Consider the following 13135-nt stretch of genomic DNA (forward strand, 5'->3'; position numbering starts at 1 on the left):
TTTCGAAGTTTATTTTTCCCGAAGAGCTCATTAAAGATTTGTCTGCTGCCTTGATACAGAAGGACACGCACGATCTTGTAGCTTCTTCGGCTCGTAAGTCTAAGGCTTCCACCTCAGTCCCTAAGACTTACCGCTCCCCAGTGGCTGATACCCCTGCGACTAGATTCATACCGCCCTTTCGTGGTAGAGCCCCCAGCCGAGGAAGCTCCCGTCCAGACTCTTACAGAGGCAAGTCCAGGAAAGGATCCAAGCCATCCAAAGGAAAACACTGACTCTCCGCTTCTCCAGACGACAGTAGGAGCCAGACTCAAGACCTTCTGGCGAGCTTGGGAGATGAGAGGTGCAGACGCACAGTCTGTCAGTTGGCTGAGGTTCGGTTACAGGATTCCATTCTACCTTCAACCACCTCTGACCACTTCGCCCATCAACCTCTCTCCCAACTACAAAGAGGAGGACAAGAGACTAGCTTTGCACCAGGAGGTGTCGCTTCTTGTGCAGAAGAAGGCTGTGGTTATAGTCCGGGACCATCAATCCCCGGGCTTCTACAACCGTCTCTTTCTTGTGGCCAAGAAGACAGGAGGTTGGAGACCTGTGCTGGACGTCAGCGCTCTCAACGAGTATGTCACCAAGCTGACGTTCACGATGGAGACGACCAAGTCGGTCTTAGCAGCGGTCAGACAGGAGGACTGGATGGTCTCATTGGACTTGAAAGATGCTTATTTTCACGTTCCGATTCATCCAGACTCCCAACCTTTCCTAAGATTCGTTTTCGGAAAGGTCGTCTACCAATTCCAAGCTCTGTGTTTTGGCCTAAGCACAGCTCCTATGGTCTTTACCCTTCTGATGAGGAATGTAGCCAAATTCCTTCACTTGTCAAACATCAGAGCCTCCCTCTACCTAGACGACTGGCTGTTGAGAGCCTCCTCGAGTCGCCGTTGTCTGGAGAATCTTCATTGGACTTTAGACCTTATCAGAGACCTGGGTCTATTAGTCAATTTGGAAAAATCTCAACTCATTCCCTCACAATCCATCGTGTATCTGGGAATGGAGATTCAGAGTCAGAGTTTTCGGGCTTTTCCATCGGCCCCCAGGATAAGCCAAGCCCTAGAGTGCATCATGAGCATGCTGAAGAGGAGCAGTTGCTCAGTGAGACAGTGGATGAGTCTCACAGGGACTCTCTCGTCCCTAGCCCTGTTTGTCGAGCTGGGCAGACTCCACCTCCGCCCTCTTCAATTCCACCTAGCAGCTCATTGGGACAAGAGTTCGACTCTAGAAGCAATCTCTATCCCTATCAACCAAGAGATGAAGACCACTCTCCTGTGGTGGAAGCACAACCTCCTTCTCAGAGAGGGTCTATCCTTGGCCATTCAGACCCCCAATCTTCATCTCTTCTCAGATGCATCGGACTCGGGCTGGGGTGCAACCTTGGACGGAAAGGAATGCTCCGGAATGTGGAACGAGGAACAACGATCTCTCCACATCAACTGCAAGGAACTGCTGGCAGTTCATCTAGCCCTGTTGAACTTCAAGTCCCTCCTGCTAGGCAAAGTGGTGGAGGTGAACTCGGACAACACCACAGCCTTGGCTTACATCTCCAAGCAAGGAGGGACCCATTCGAGGAGCCTTTACGAGATCGCAAGGGACCTCCTCATTTGGTCAAGAAGTCTAAACCTCTCTCTAGTCACGAGGTTCATCCAGGGCAATATGAACGTGTCAGCAGATCGTCTGAGCAGAAGGAATCAGGTCATTCCCACGGAATGGACCCTCCACAAGAGTGTGTGCAACAGACTTTGGACCTTGTGGGGTCAACCTACCATAGATCTGTTTGCCACCTCCATGACCAAGAGACTTCCTCTGTTTTGTTCTCCTGTTCCAGACCCTGCAGCAGTTCATGTGGATGCCTTTCTACTGAACTGGTCCCATCTCGACCTGTACGCATTCCCTCCGTTCAAGATAATCAACAAGGTTCTGCAGAAATTCGTCTCGCACGAAGGGACACGGCTGACGCTGGTTGCTCCCCTTTGGCCTGCAAGAGAATGGTTCACAGAGGTACTACTATGGCTAGTAGACTTCCCCAGGACTCTACCTCTAAGAGTGGACCTTCTACGTCAACCTCACGTAGACAGGTTACATCCAAACCTCCACGCTCTTCAACTGACTGCCTTCAGACTGTCGAAAGATTCGCTAGAGCTTGAGGCTTTTCGAAGGAGGCAGCCAGGGCTATTGCCAGAGCAAGAAGGGTTTCCACTCGTAGGGTCTACCAGTCTAAGTGGGAGGTCTTCCGAAGCTGGTGTAGAGCCAATTCGATATCCTCTACCAATACCTCTGTGACCCAAATAGCTGACTTCCTGCTTCATCTTAGGAATGAGAGATCCCTTTCAGCTCCTACGATTAAGGGATATAGGAGTATGTTGGCCTCAGTTCTCCGCCATAGAGGTTTGGACCTGTCTTCCAACAAGGACCTTCAAGACATTCTTAAGTCTTTTGAGACGTCTAAAGATCGTCGTCTTTCCACTCCAGGCTGGCACTCCAGGCTGGAATTTAGACGTAGTCTTAAGGTTCCTTATGACATCTAGGTTCGAACCTCTCCAGTCAGCTTCATTCAAGGACCTTACCCTCAAGACCCTTTTTCTCGTTTGCCTGGCAACAGCTAAGAGAGTCAGTGAGGTTCATGCCTTCAGCAAGAACATTGGTTTCACGACCGAGTCTGCTACATGTTCTTTCCAGCTTGGATTCCTAGCAAAGAACGAACTTCCTTCACGTCCTTGGCCTAGATCGTTCGAGATACCTAGCCTTTCCAACATGGTAGGTAACGAACTTGAGAGAGTTCTTTGCCCTGTCAGAGCTCTCAAATATTATCTCAAGAGGTCTAAACCTCTCCGAGGACAGTCAGAAGCCTTATGGTGTGCCATCAGGAAACCCTCGAGACCCATGTCCAAGAATGGGCTTTCGTATTATATAAGGCTTCTGATCAGAGAAGCACATTCTCACTTAAAGGAGGAAGACCTTGCATTGCTGAAGGTAAGGACCCACGAAGTAAGAGCCGTAGCTACTTCGATGGCCTTTAATAAAAACCGTTCTCTGCAGAGTGTAATGGATGCAACCTATTGGAGGAGCAAGTCAGTGTTTGCATCATTTTATCTGAAAGATGTCCAGTCTCTTTACGAGAACTGCTACACCCTGGGACCATTCGTAGCAGCGAGTGCAGTAGTAGGTGAGGGCTCAGCCACTACATTCCCTTAATCCCATAACCTTTTTAACTTTTCTCTTGAATTCTTTTATTGTTGTTTTTATGGTTGTTACGGTAGGCTAAGAAGCCTTCCGCATCCTTTTGATTTGGCGGGTGGTCAATTCATTCTTGAGAAGCGCCTAGGTTAAAGGTTGTGTAGAGGTCCTTTAGTAGGGGTTGCAACCCTATATACTTTAGCACCTTGGGTTGATTCAGCCTCCAAGAGGAACGCTGCGCTCAGTAAGGAAGACGAACTTAAAAAAGAGGCAGAGTAACGGTTCAATTCGACTTCCTTACCAGGTACTTATTATTTCATTTGTTATTGGAGATAACTGTAATATGAAATTTGGGGATACTTGGCTATCCTTTAATCTTGTACACTGGTTTTCACCCACCCCCCTGGGTGCGAATCAGCTACATGATTATCGGGTAAGTTTAATATTGAAAAATGTTATTTTCATTAGTAAAATAAATTTTTGAATATACTTACCCGATAATCATGATTTAATTGACCCTCCCTTCCTCCCCATAGAGAACCAGTGGGACCGAGGAATAATTGAGGAGGTGTCAACAAGAAGTACTTGAGTACCTGGCCACAGGTGGCGCTGGTTAGTACACCCCCTTCTAGTATTGTGATAGCTGGCGTATCCCTCCTTAGATTTCTGTCGGGCAACGGAGTTGACAGCTACATGATTATCGGGTAAGTATATTCAAAAATTTATTTTACTAATGAAAATAACATATTATTATTATTATTATTATTATTATTATTACTACTACTACTACTACTACTACTACTTGCTAAGCTACACCTCTTGTTTGAAAAGCAGGATGCTATAAGCCTAAGGGCCCCTACAGGGAAAATAGCTAAATGAGGAAAGGAAATAAAGGTATAAATTACAGAGAAGTTTAAGAACAATAACAACATTGAAATAAATCTTCCATATAAAAACTGTAAAAACTTCAAAGTAACGAGAGGAGAGAAATTAGATAGAATAGTGTGCATGAGTGTACCTTCGAGCAAGAGAATTCTAGCTCAAAACAGTGTATTAGTGTTTTTACATAGCCCATGGTTTGCGGTGACCCATGGTTTCCATATTGTGATGTAGATATCATACACTCCTGTCATGTACAAAAGCCTCTTGAAGAGTAAACTGTCATATGAAATTTGTAACCTACATCCCAACCTTGTGTAGGCCCAAGCAAACCTGACATGGTATGACTTGCTCTTTTGTATTGAAGGACTTTTACTTCCTAGGACTCAATGACTAATATGATATGTATTGGTTAGTCAACAATATCCTAATCTAGCCAGAGGCCTTTGTCCCTACTCCCCCTTGGGACTCACTACGTGCATATAACAGCATTATCCAAAATGTAAATGGACGCTGTATTGTTTAAAGTCTAGGGAGGCTTTGCTACCCCAAAGCCCTTCAATATTGATACTGTCTATAGTAATCTAACTTTAGGCTCAATAAGTTTTTAAGCTATTGAGTTGATAATGGCATCTTTAGTGAGGTTAAGCCCGTTTTGTCTGGCTTTCTACATGGTAGTGTTCTTGGCAATTCTGTTTTTTTTCTTAGACGATACTACGATTATTGGTCTAGAGAGTGAGATTGTACAATATGTAGATGAAGATGATCTTGCAGCCTCAGCGTTGTAGTTTCAAATGGCTAAATGAAAGAATATGTGAGCAGTTTCATGTGTGGGGCTTACAGTTGAATTTCAGCTGCAAAACAAATCTCGCACCATGCACTTCCTCATTAGGGTTAACTTGCCTAGGTAACAGTTCCATATTTGTTGATTCTGCACGCAGAATACTTTTTCCTTTGACTCGAAGCTTTTCATTCCAAAGTAGAACCAAATTTCCAACTTGTTACTGCTTAACACCATAGAAGTCAGTAGATATTGGTGTTTGTACTCCCCATGCTCAATCAGCGTAACAAGAACTTTCCCATGGGCATCATTATTAAAGATAACTACCCATTGTTGAAACATGACCCCACTTATTGAATAACAAGTATGCAATACCTCTTCACTTGGGGTTGTAGGACAGTGTCGATAAGATAAATAGTTGCACTGATATTGTGTCAAAATGTTATGCTTGAGTGAAGTTGACTGTTTACTGTGGCAAAATGCCATTAGTTACAAGCTATATAAACATTTATGTATTGAATTAGTTATTTAAATAGCTAACCAGATAGCTTTTTTAATTACCGGTACCTATAGTTACTAAGCTCAATTGTTCTGCTTTGCCATGCAGTTTAACAGCATCTCCTTGGTCCTTTGGTTTGGTAAGCAGTATATTCTTGGCTACGCACATGTGCCGCGTATGTGAGTATTTTGGAGTAACTTCGATTATCAAACTAATCATGTAGCTCAATATACTTCTGCTCTGCTGTGGCTCACTTCGCTCACAATTCATCATATTGCCTTTCTCCTCTGTAATTGGCGCATGTATCACTAAGTGCGTTAGCCACATGGATGAGTATTTTGGCATTACTGTACAGTACTTCAGTTATCTAATTAATAACTTTTCTCTAGTCGCCACATCTTTTCGACACTCCATTCAACAATTTGTTTTCTCAATATTTTGTCCTTCAGAACTCTGCCTGCGCACTCTTCACTTGTGCTTTAGCGTCTGGTAAAAGTTGTGAATAGCTGCTGTGATTTATAAGGTCTCCTTGTTTTTGGTGATTCGCCTTTGATGAAATCAAATAGTGAGTTTTAACTTTAAGACCAAGTTTTCTAACCAGTAAGCAGATTATTTTGTTTTGGCTTCATGCACAGTATACTGTATGTGTGTTCCTGCAAATCAGTTGACCAGTTATTTAAGATGCATTTTAAGCATGTAATTAGAAAAGCCTCATAGACTACTTAAGTCAACATTAGTTTTCTCCCTGTTCAGATCATCTGGAGTTAGATGGACATTGTGGACAGGATTCAAAAGGAACTTTTATAAGTTCAAAGTTCATAAATAAAAGAGTAAATCAATGAATTACAGTTTTAAGTTTGTTTTTACAACAGCATCAATACTCAACGAGTCTCCCTGGACATCAATCCATTAGTTTCATCTCAAGGTCCATCTGTTACGTTGCTATGCTTCAATCCATTAGTTTCATCTCAAGGTCCATCTATTACGTTGCTATGCTTTCTATTCTACAAGGTGTATCCAAATTACGATGGTGATATCCTAAGATATGCTGTCAAATTAAACATTCAGTAAGGATATTTCAACATACTTTGTTTTCATCGGTAGACCCTGTCCATTTACAGATGGCTTCTTCCTTTCTTTTGTATAGTCGTAAAGCTTATCGATGGACTCGTCATAGCCATTTTTCTATTTTCTTTGTATTACAAACCAACATTTTCATTGTCATTATATCAGTATGGTCTATAAAGGACACTTAGTAATTGTATTAGTAAGACCAGGTCACTTTTAGGTAACTATTAGTAATAGCCTTTAGTTCCCTTGCAAAAGATGTCAGGAGGTCATAAATTATAAAAGGCCATGTAATGATGATATCATCATATCCTCCTACGCCTATGAACACAAAGGGCCCCGGTTAGATTTCCCCAGTCGTCTCTACCTTAAGCATTTAAATCAATGCTTCTCATTCATCAACTCCTACTTCACGTTTCATGTGATGAAGGCTATGAAAATTATTTTATAGCATGGCCACTTTCAAGGGGCCTTTTTTTTGTTGGCTATTTAGAAAAAAAATTCATCCAGATTTCCTCAAGTTCAACTTTTCTGAAGCTATTAATATTTAATGAAAGATTTTTGCACAAATTTATAAGGCTCCTCTCTCAAGAATGGAAACTTGTGCCATATTACTGGCAGCTCAGGATCATATGCTGAATATTTAGTTTATTACCCTGAGTTAAAGAAGTCTTGAACTTTTTTGTGTATCAGAAAATTAGGAATCTGGATTTTTGGGCTTTGCTTTCATACAAATAGGCCATGAAAAGATGGTAGTCTAAAGTATTGACCATACATCGGGTGCTTTCATGAGGAAAACTTGCTATTACTGTATAATACTATATGGTCATCGACATATGAGAATTGTCATTTAGGTATCCATACTGCTTTCAAAGTATATCCCTAGCAGATGATGACTACCATATCCAAGGAAATGTTCTACTTAATACAATATTAAGCCATTGGATAGTCAGTTTGGGGCCTTGGAAGATTTTGATGAGAAGCCTTTCATAATAGGTACAGTACTGTATGTACAATTGTTCCGTAACCGAAATACAAACCACACTATTTACATTGGATTTACCTTTTAGCGTAGCTGAAATGGCGAGCCATTAGAATTTAACGAGGGTGTATTACCCCCGCGCTAGTTAGTGGGGGGGGTGGTAACTAGCTACCCCTCCCCCCTTCACATACCGGTGAAGCTCACTTTCACTTTTGGTTCGGACTGGGACAGACGTCTCTGTCTTTGTCCTCGCTTGGCAGTCATTGTTTGTTGTGTCTTTACTTAATCACTTACTTTTCTTTTACTCAATATATATGTAAACATTTTTTCATGTTTGTATATATATTTGAATATAGAAATCAGTAAGTTTCCTTTTCAGAGTTGTGTGTGTAGTGTACGATATCTCCGTAGAGCCCTCGGCAGTTTAGGCCACCACGGTGTAATTTTATGGGTTGCGATCGAGTTTGACTTCGGTCTTTCTCTCTCTCTCTCTTGAGGTCGTTCACCCTTTTACTATGTTACTACGCCTTTTGTAGCTTCCTTCCCGTGTGGGGGGGTTGCTACGCCGTACGTTTTGTCTCAATTAGTTTATGAATCTAATTGTATTTGTTAATTTTTCAGCTTTGTAGAAGGATTCCTTTCGGGGTTTTCGTTCTTTCTTTAGTGTTCATTCATTTTTAAATTACATAGTTTCATAATTATAATTGTTATAATTCTGTTTTGGTTACAGCTCTCCTTCCATGAGTGTAAGTGGTTGTGAGGGCACGTGCCTGTTGTGTAATTCTTGTTTTCCTTTCCCTCGAGATTTCTCTTCGGAGCCTTCCCGGGGGAATGAATGTGTACTAATGATTTTTGTTTTATTTTTTTACAGTTACCGATCTAGTTCGTTTCTGTAATATGGTAACGGTGTGAGCTGTCTGGTTGATGCCTCGGGATTCGGCTGTTGCTGCCTCCCCTTTGGATTTTCGTCAGGGGCGTGTCTCCTTCTACTGGAAATACTCCCGTGATGATTGACAGCTCTCCAGTTCATTTTAGAACTCTCAGGAGGCTCGCCTCCTTGGGTGGGTAACTTTCCTTCCGAGGGAAGTTTTTCCTGTCCACGTGAGTTTTTCCCCTTGTGAGGGGTTCTCTTGCCTTTTTTTTCGTACGACTATGCTCTTGGTGCTGAGCAGTCGCATCTGCAGTTTCGCTCAAGGGGCTGGGCAACTGCAGGAGCCCCACTTCGGAGGATTGCTCCTTTTAGGTCACTGGCTGACCAGTCTCTTCTACGAAGTGTTTCTCTTTCGTTCGCGAGAGAGTACACTCATAGAGATTCCTCTTCGGAGGATTCTTCTGTTGCTGTTGGCCGCCTTTGCCGTAAGGCTCACCATCCGCCTCGTCGTATGGGCCTCTCATCTCCCCATAAGGGTGCTAAGAGGCACCTTTTTGAATCTCCATATATAGCCTACTTCTCCTTCTTCTTGATCTTCCGCCCCTGGTGCAGATGGACAGCAGTCTGACCTCGTCTTCCAACGGGCAACGATCTTCCCGACGGACAACGGTCTTCCGACGGACATCAGTCTCCCGACGGACAACGATCCCTTCGGGGCAAAGGGTTGCCTCCCACAGGGGTTCTTCCCTTGCATGTCAGGGTTCCCCTGCGCGCGCTTCTTCTGTGTTCTCTCCTGCTCAGTGTTAGCGCACAGGCGCTCTCCTGCTCCTGCTCAGTGTTAGCGCACGGGTGCTCTCCTGCTCATCAGCGCTTTCCTGATCACTAGCGCTCTCCTGTTCGCCAGCGCTCTCATGTTCGTCAGCGCTCTCCTGTTTGTCAGTGCTCTCATGATGATCATCTCTGCTGTTCCTGTTGGTTCCTGTTACGCGCCCTGTGCGCCCACGTTCGCCCTCGCGATCTAGAACTTCGGTTCAGGTCTGGGTCAAGGACTCTTCTTCTACGCGCAGGCTTCCACACGTTGCCTTTGGCTCGCCAGCGATCACCAGCTCGCCGGCGACATTAGACGCGTCAACGTTCACCTGCTCGTCAGCGATCTCCTATGCGTCAACGATCGCCATCGATCTGCCACGCATGTCAGTTTCCCTGAACACCATCAGTAGCGATCTAGCGCTCGCCTGCTGTGGACCACGATCTCCGGTGCTGAGTCTTGCCGTAGATCTTCTTCCTGCTCGCCAGCGCTCACCTTTACTTCTGTCCTTCTGTGCGCCAGCTTTCTTCAATCGCCAGCGCACATCTGCGCGCCCTTCTTTGCCACGCACCAATGGGCGCCAACGGTTTTTTGACCGTCTGGATCGCCTGATTAACAGCTTGCTTCAGCGCTCACCTTCCTGATGCGCCTGCGCGCCTTCTGTTAGCGTGATGCGCGCTAACCATCACTAGTCTCTCTTGCGTTGGCAATCGCCTACGCGCCCGCGCGATTCTTCACCTGCGCGCTAGCGTTTTGTTAACGCACCACCGCTCGCCAACGCGCCGTCGCTTGCCGACGCGCCATCGCTTGCCGATGCGCCATTGCTTGCCAACTCGCCTTCACTCTCCTATGGGCTATCGCTCGCCAGAACGCGCCATCGCTCGTCAACGCGCCATCACCCGCCTACGCGTCATCGGTCTCCCGACCGCCTGCGCTCACCCGCGCTGCCACACGCCCATGTGCCCGCGTGACCGCACGCCCACGTGCCTGCACGTCTACGCCCATGCGCGACCACGCACATGCTCTCCAATGTTCGCCCGCGCGCGAACCAATGGTATTCCATCGCGCGGACGGACGGGGTTCCGTCGCGCGCACCGATGGACGGGGTTCCGTCGCGCGCACCGACGGACGGGGTTCCGTCGCGCGCACCGACGGACGGGGTTCCGTCGCGCGCACCGACGGACGGGGTTCCGTCGCGCGCACCGACGGACGGGGTTCCGTCGCGCGCACCGACGGACGGGGTTCCGTCGCGCGCACCGACGGACGGGGTTCCGTCGCGCGCACCGACGGACGGGGTTCCGTCGCGCGCACCGACGGACGGGGTTCCGTCGCGCGCACCGACGGACGGGGTTCCGTCGCGCGCACCGACGGACGGGGTTCCGTCGCGCGAACCGACGGTGTTTCGTCAGGTGAATGTCGGCTTAATTCTTGCAGTATCCATTGCTCGCCTATGGGTTATCTCTCGCCGGCCACCAGCTCTCGCCCTTCCTACCACACTCGCCCTCCTACTGCGCTCCTTCGCTCACCATCGTTTGCGTTCCTGCGTGCCGGCGCATGGGCGCTTCCACATTCGCCCACGCGCAAAATCATTGATTTGCCATAGCGTGAGCGCCAGGGCGATTGCGACCGCGATTCCCATTGGGGTTTCGCAGCATGGCCAGCCTGGCGAGTCTTCTGGAGCGTATTTCCAGAACACGGCCTCACCCCGTAAACGCAGAGCATGGCACATGCAAGAATAAGAAGAATCTTCAGGGAGGTCTGAGCCACATTTTTCTTTCCAGAACCTGGGTTAGCCCTTCCCCGTCATTCCCTGGAAGGTGTTTTGGCGGGGAGCTTTCCGTTCGAGATTTCTCCATCGGCCAAGGGGTGACTGTTTACCCCTTCCTCTTCTCCATCTCGTGAAAGGGGTTACCAGGTCCTTTCCCTCTTCGGTTAGGACCCAAGGTTTTGTTCAAGGAAGCTACGGGAAGGTCATGGGTACTTTCCTCCTCTCGGGCTCAAGCACCTTGGCGTTTCGTCGTCAAGTATCGAACTTGCTGGCAAGCTCGATGTTGGACCATCTAGACGCAATGACCGAGGGCTTCCTTTCGGGTGTCTCATCAGTGGATGTCGACAACCTCAGACACCCTTTCATCCTTGAGAAGAGTTTGTTTGTGCCCAAGGACAGAGACATAGACAGCGGCTGTGCGGAGGACGTCGACTTCCGTTTTCACTCCTCCAAGGCGCTTTCTTCCAGACCCTGCAGGGCTCCAGCGCCTCTTTCTTTCAGCCACGGCGGCCTAAGTTATTGGACCGGCTATGACAACTGAGACAAGGTGTCCAATTGCAGTTCCCTCCTGTCAGGAACAGATGGCACGGGAGGCTCTCCCGGGGGGGCATAGTCCTAGAGGGAGCGGCAGAGTTCACGAACTCTAGGATTGGCACCCCCCCCCCTTGCAGGTTTCACGCTTGGAGGATGCCTAAGGTTACTCATCCGGATGACAGCTTCCCGATGCCCATTCCTGCACGATCTCTGTGATCAGCCAAGGATATCGCGCCTGCCGTCTCTGTCAGCAAATTCAGTGTCTCTGAACCTCTATGCCATAGGGTCGGCAAGAGTTTGCCCGTTTGGGCAGAATGATCCATGCCTTAGGAGAAGGTCCTCCATAGGATCATCGACGGCTTTCCCCCCGGCTTCTTCAGTCGATCCTTTCTTGTAAGGAAGTATCTGAGACGAGAGTTCCGTAGTCGACCTCTCAGCCCTGATCAAGTTTGTCGAACAAACTTCGTCCAGCGTGGAACAGCAGACTCGATCAGACTGGTAACGAGGCGACAGGACTCCTTAGGCCCTGGATCGGAAGGACGGGTACTTTCAGTTTCCATTCCATCCATCTTCCCGGAAGCTCGTGGAATTCAGCCTAGACTACAGGTATTCCTGCTTAAGTTGCAGTGTGGCGATCTCGCAGTGGCATCGCAGGTTTTTTTCCCCATAGAACTCTCCCTGCTTTCCTCATGGCCGCTCATGTGCAGGCTTCCGCCTCCTTCGCCTTTTGGAGGTCTAGTCAACTCCGGTAGGCTCGGGTTCGACCTTCTTCAGCGCCGGGACAAGCTTCCGGATGCTTACCATGAGTGGGGGTTCATAGTAGTTTGCTAGGAGCCTTCTCTTCTTCTGCCTCAACATCTGGAGTATCTAGCCTTGATTTTGAGTCAACGGTCTTACCACGTTGGAAACCCCGCTTCTCGTCCGTCCAGCGAGGTTAAGCAACGTCAGTTCTGGTCGGTACTTGGATGGGTGACCGCCTGGGGACGCCAGATTCTGTTGCCACCTCCTCCGAGCCTTCCCTTCAGTTGACTGTGGCAAGGCTGAGGAGAGTCACAGTACCTGTTCTCAGTCAAGCAGAGCTTTCAGCCCTACCTTGGAACGTTTCTTAGTTCTCTTTTCCTCATTGACCCGTTTATAATTCCGAACGGTCGCCTCAGGATAAGTTCCTTGTGGGGCGACTCAAGTTCCGGTGGTTCCAAAGCAACGATTAACCGGACTTTCTGGCCCCTATGGGACCAGCGGAACGATTAGACCTGCAATGGGTGTTGACCTATGGAATCTCATGATGGGAGTGGATATTCTCGTCCTTTCCCCACATTTTTTATGCTGTTCTCGGACTCGTCAAAGAAAAGGGGGGGGGGGCATGTTCCGGTCCAGGCGTATGGTCAGGACCTGAAGGATACCTCTCCATCATTCAGGCAGGCTTAGGGGCCGTAGTCTGGCCCCTCTACAGATCCTACAGCTCCTGCCGAGTCGCTCCGTGCGCGTCGACTTCATGGTTCTGGCGTGTTCTAACCAGCAGGGGACGCATTTTCACACCTTCGCATCTTACAGTAGAGATGCCGAGATGATTTGAGATACTCTCAATACCACCATCGGCTCTCTCATTCCGACCAGAGGAATGTTCTCTCCGACTATCCGAGCAGAGCCTCGTAGAGAGAGTGTACCTGGGGGTCTTTGGCCTTGAGTAACCAGCAAGTCCTGGTCTGGGGGACCTGAT

The 13135-nt window shown here is 47.6% G+C and overlaps 1 protein-coding gene and 1 pseudogene across 2 annotated transcripts in view; both read left to right on the top strand.

The window, feature by feature from the left end:
- Positions 1-13135, top strand: part of LOC137634561 (uncharacterized) — a 93515-nt gene that overhangs the window by 5638 nt on the left and 74742 nt on the right. The gene's annotated exons all lie outside the window — the stretch shown is intronic.
- LOC137634587 (5S ribosomal RNA) lies at positions 12299-12417 on the top strand (annotated as a pseudogene).

Source organism: Palaemon carinicauda, chromosome 44, assembly GCF_036898095.1.
Source record: "Palaemon carinicauda isolate YSFRI2023 chromosome 44, ASM3689809v2, whole genome shotgun sequence".
Classification (NCBI taxonomy): domain Eukaryota; kingdom Metazoa; phylum Arthropoda; class Malacostraca; order Decapoda; family Palaemonidae; genus Palaemon; species Palaemon carinicauda.